Here is a 6,028-nt window from a genome sequence, read left to right on the forward strand (position 1 = left end):
ACAACTTTCTCTGTATTCTTGTTCTAGTATTCTTAATTCAGCATAATTTGTCTCATAATATTTAAGCCCAGTGCTGTTTAATCATAGTCTGATCATTTTTAAAAAACAATATATGTGACTTTGTGTGCAAGTGCAGAAGCCCCTTTATGGCTCAAATACCTCAAACAACAAAGGAGCCACTACTGAGCTTTCCGCCAGGCCCTTTGCTTTGGCTGCTTATAGAATCATAGCTGCTAGAACCTGTTTTTCTTTGCATTAATGTGTCCTGCAGAGTAACAATGCCAAGAACATATTACCCTGCAGCACAGCATAACAAGAAATAAACAGAGGATCTTTACAGCTGTCTTTTTAAAACACCAAAATTTGGATGACAGCAAGAACTATCAAAGGCTTAGGGTTCAAAAAGGAGGAAACACTTGATCGCTATAATCTTATATGTAGCTCAAGGCATTTCCAAACCATCAAGGGTTTTGGTTTTTAATGTAATCAAACCAATGCAAATTTGTTTCTTATGCACATCCACTTACCCTTTCCTGGGGGAACACTCAAAGTACTATTTTTGTACTTGGAGAAAAACACTCATTCTGCAGTTAGCAAACTGATTGCTATTGCCCTGTTTAATGCTCTGGCTGTGATTAGAAATGAAGCTTCCATTTAATTTCTTGAATTGAAATTTTCCAGTGTGGGGAGTGGTGATTCAAAACCATCCTACATGTTTTATATGCAAACATTTATAACAGGAGAGTGCAAAGAGCCAGATATATTTTAAAGAGTTAATCAACACCATGACTAAGGTTTTCTTCCAGTATCAGAAAGAGTTCTCAGCTAAGGTGTATGGATTTTATGCAGTATGTAAATGTAAAACCAAATGCAGTATTTTTTGTTAAAAAGTCAGTATTTAGATAAGACCTGCTATTTCTATGAATCAGAATTTAACAATATTGCTTTACATGATCATGTAGACAATAGATGTATTTATACTCAGGCTTGATTATTCAAGTATACAACACACAAGTAGAAGAATATGTGTGCTTATTAGGTCTAGACCCAGTTTACTTCAAAAATTGAGAGAGCAAGAGGCTGATTAGGGCTAGTTCATGGTTGGTTTGTAAATGAAATGGGGCAAAACTGGATGTAAGATTCAGATTTGATATGCAGTGTATTTATTTTTAACCTGTGCACCACCAAATACTTTGCAAAAATAGGCCCTTATTCTCTAGTGAAGGAAAGAATCAAAAGCTCTTGGTCTGGGTAACTGAAGGTTTGCTTACAGTCTTTCAATTTTTCTTACTTTCCTATTTGCTAACCTTTACTCAGGTGAAATTAATTCAGTTTTTATCCCATGGATTCATTCCCCACCCCGACTCCCTCAGTAATGCTTAGAATAGCACAACTTCAGGGCAAACCCAATGGGGTCCACCTGTAGGTAGTGGATGGGGCTAGCCCTCACAGAAACTAGGGCTGCCAGCTTCCATATTGCTCCCCTTTTCTCTCTCACCCTGCCCCACCTTTCTGTCTTTGGACTCTTCCTCATCATAGCATTAAAGTGCTACCTTTCTGTTGTTGGGGTAGCAGAAAAATACCTATTTTGCACTGCTCTCACTGCTGAGTATTGTTCTGCCTCAAGAACAAGGCCAGGCATGACAAGTTAAGGAAAGTGATTGGTGGATTCCCCTCACTTGCTTTGCCCTCCCACCAAATGTCACCAGCCAGGGGAAAAGCAGCCACTAATTGCTCTCCTTAACGGAGGTGCTGGGGCTAAGGCTGGGGGGAAGTACTTTTGACAGACAGCTAGAGTGGCAGGTTTAGTCATCTATGAAATCTTCATCTGTTTTTGCTCAAGTGTTTTGTGTGGGTGTGTTCAAAGGAAGCCAACTATCAGCTTCTTTTAGTGCTTGTTGTTCTGGAATAGCACTTGCTTTCTAGAATAATGCTAACCCAGAAAGTGCCAAAACCCAGGTCACCATTAAACCAAGCTGATAACCTGTGCAACCCACACAAAGCATTTTAGTGTTGAGACCTTGGTTTTTTGTTTAAACTCTGCTAATACCTGTAGGTGAGTTAAAAGTAGGGGACCTTGTTCTGTGTGGGTCACTTTTTGAATAGGTGGCAAGAAGGGCTGCTCTACAGATCTTCAGAACAATCTTCCAGATTCTCTGCCAAAGAGAGGGACTGGAAGCAGACACAATTGTTCCAAAAACTCTCTTGCCCCTGGAATGAACAAACCACTCATTCCTACTGGCTATGGTAATAGCTAGTGGAATATAAATAGACATAATAATAGTGAACACGTTAATGGTCAGTTAAAACCAAGCCCTCTGAATTCCCTTGGGCATTTAACTTTTAATGCTGCCATCCAAATAAGTGCTTACTCAGGACTAAACTGAGCTCAGCCAAGCTGCTTCATCAGATTCAAAGGAGTTCTTCAAGGCTGCTCCTCCCCTTCCCTCTAACTACCTCTGAGCAACCAGGTACCTGGTCTTTCCTGCAGCCCAAGCTAAAAGGATCCCAGAGAGCTGTGCTAAGTCACTGAGGGAGAGGAGCCTGCTGCAACCTCAAATGCCAATAACTGCTGGGTAGATCCCAGCCCCAACAGCAGCATCAAGAAGGTGTGGTAGATCATCCGCTCGCAAGACTTGCGTTGGAAGAAGAGCACTACAATCACACCTTGATTTACCATCCCTTGATGCAATGGACTTCTCATGTATGGATCAAATTCCACTTGTGATTTATATCATTTATGTAATGATGTAATGTTCATCAATTTACATCATTTGCATGTCACCACACTATTTACATAGAATTGCTTCAGTGATGTTCTCTTGAATCTTCTAGACTTCCATTAATAATGAACACCCTGTTACGATGAGGTTTCTGCATTTTGAAACTGGAACAGCTACTCTCAAATGTCTGCTGCTTCTGCAGTGGACTGGGAATGCAACAAAGGTGACATAAGGAGAATATGCCCTTAAAAATCATTAGTGAGGCATCTTTAGGCCAATGTCAAGAGAAAATGAGAACAGGACCTTTGCCTCTCATTCTCTCTGTCATGCAGACATACACAAACATACTTTTTTTACTCTTTCACTTTTCCAGCTCTCTTAGGTGGTGTGAGGATTGTGGGTTCAGATATCCCAATAGTAAGAAATCTCTCTGGAATCAATCAGGTCTCGGTAAAGTATTTCTTTATTGTAAGATACAGTTCCATCTCCATCTAAAGACTCAAGTGAATAAGATGCCCCAGTTCCCTCCTTTTACATGCCCCAGTTTCCCACCTTTGTTTGAAGTTGAATATTTACAACTGCTATTGGCTTTACAACATGATTCCCAGCAACATTCTTCACTGTCGGTTTGCTGATAAGATGTTAGCCACAACACTCTGGTGTCAGCTTGCTGGATCAGCCCGTGATGTCTCCGGATCAGCCCGTGATGTCTCAATCTTCCTCCCTCCTTTACAGCCCATGACAGAGGAGAAGGACCAGAAGGGGTTTTTATGACTTCTTGGCCAAACCTCTGACAGGTGGCTACAAAGAAGGATCGTATTGTTTTTGCCAGACATGAAATCTCTTGTAAAGTGTTTGTTTTTTAATGAGGCTGAGTGAATGAGATAAGATTGAAAGTTGTTGCTTGCCCATTCCTTGTACATAGGATTGCAGCCTAAGACTTGCAACAAAACTTGGACCAAGGAGCTAATGAAATTCTTAAGAATTAAACAAATTCTTAAGCAAAACAAAATCATGGGAAACAATCTCTTCTTCCTGAAAGACTTCTATTGAGATGGTTGTGCAGCATCTGCAGTTTCCTTTAAAAATACTAGCCTGGTAGGGAGAAGGACAGGAGCTAATAAGACAAGCACCATCATCCCTTTGGTAACTATGTTGGATCACAGCATTTTGCTGCCAGAAGCAAAGACAAAATGACACTCCTTCCCATTTGACAAAACCACACCCATGCCAGGGCTCCATTAACATTCCAGCATCTGTAAAGCTATTTAATTACTACATCTGGTGCAGAAACACAATAATCCCAGTTAGATTTGTATTTGTCATCTTCTAGTAGATCAGCCCACCAAGAAATAACATCATATTATGAAGGCCTCTTTGGGTGTATTTGTTCAACACTGAAATCTATTGTTTAATGACTTTAAATAGTCTTAAAATGAATTTTAGTGTTTTCATCCTTAATGCTAACCTTAATCACACATTGTTAACTTAATCATGACTTGATGACTAAGTCATAGTAGCTAACCCAACACACTAGGCAAAACCAAGCAGTCCCCATTATAATTTCAGTGTAATTTATGAGTTGAACCATTATGTAATCATGAAATAGTAAGGAATTAGGGCAAACTCAGATTGACTGGGTTCAGGTTAAAATCTGGTTACAGGTTTGTGGCTTAATGTGTTATATGAACCTGTGAACTTGGATAATTCAGTAAATGATATTTCAGTTAGTGTGTTATGTGAACATAACTACAGTTTCCTTCCTTTTTTGGTAGTCTGAATTGTACTTGCAGGAAAAGGAGTCACTTAAGGAAGTTTGTAATATTCTTAATTTCTATGGAAGACTCTTAAACCATCTCCACTCTTATCTTCTGCCTTTCAGTTCTTACCACTAGAAGTTGTCTACATGTTAGGAGAAGTGAAAAATTATATTCTTTTATAGCTGTGTTTATGATTTCCTTTTTATTGGTTGTGTTCCCATGCAACGATGAACAACGGATTAGCCAAACCAACCTCTGTAACCACAGTTTATGGTGCAGAGTTTCCTGCAAAGTCAGAGAATCGGATGAATTGACTAAATTACAGTTTAATTAACAATGGGTACGTGTGCCTTTCTATAGTACCGTTATATTAAAATGTTCCATTTCACTGAACACATTTTCACTTTTAAACATTCACTTTAAATGTCAGCATAAGCCTTCACTGTAGTCTGAAAAGAATAATGGTGAGGCCTTTTCAAAATTCTCCCTCCAATTTCTTCAATACTGAAAAAGTGAAAACATAAAAATTGGTTTCCCTCTCAAAGAAGCATAACTGGGAGCAAAAACATTTGGCCTCCCTGGAAGAAATTGCTCATAACGCTCATCTTACAAAGCCCAAACTAATTCGTAAAACATTACCGTGAATTTATGCCAAGAGAGCACTTTTAAGGCTGTTGATCTACTCAATACTGTCAGTTATCCAATCTGTTATTCTCAAAAGAAAAAAAAATGAATATATAATTTCAGTTTTTAAAAGGAAAGCTGACAGATCATACTAAAATAGCCCTTAGAGAAGAGCCACCATTTATGAGCATTTAGACAACAAAGATAAAAATGGAAAAATAGAAAGACTATTAGCTACACTTTGGAGCCATTTCATAATTCTTCTAGCGCCCTCTTTTAGTGGAAGCTCATAGCCATCTTTCAAAAACAAGTCTTTGGTATAAATGATTTCCAGATGTGTGTTAGCAAGGTTAGGTAGCTAACTGCCCAACTACCTTCTTGGTAAACTTTTAGTACAGTACTTATTATGGTTTTATTACTGAAGTCTTATCATTGTGGGTTTTTAATTATTTATAGTGTTTTTTTACACCAGAAAATAAAGGGAAAGCACAGGGAAAAAAATAAAGGATTTTTTTTACCTTGAAATCAATAGAAAAATCAGTTAGGCTATGATTTGGATAGTTTTGCTTATCAAAATACAAATATATATCTGCAGGGAATAATGGAAGCTGCTCCAATGCCATGGTGATATACAGACATGGTAGAAGAACAGTTTTACTTCATAATCATACTAAGGAATAAAGCCCGTTCAACCTTTCTGATGTCTGCTATGATAAGAGTCTTGCAATGAGAACCAAATCTTTTGCAGCCGATTGCAGCCAATTATGGCAAAAGCTATAACCATTAGGTCCTTGAGACAGACCCAAATGTATAGTGCAATAGCTTCTTCAACTATCTCTTCACAAAATATATCTCTATCTCAAATGCACAATGCTACATCTAGCCTTCCTTGAGTGATCTTTTTCTCCATAATTCCTGATT

The sequence above is a fragment of the Candoia aspera genome, chromosome 1 (genome assembly GCF_035149785.1).
Source record: "Candoia aspera isolate rCanAsp1 chromosome 1, rCanAsp1.hap2, whole genome shotgun sequence".
Lineage (NCBI taxonomy): Eukaryota > Metazoa > Chordata > Lepidosauria > Squamata > Boidae > Candoia > Candoia aspera.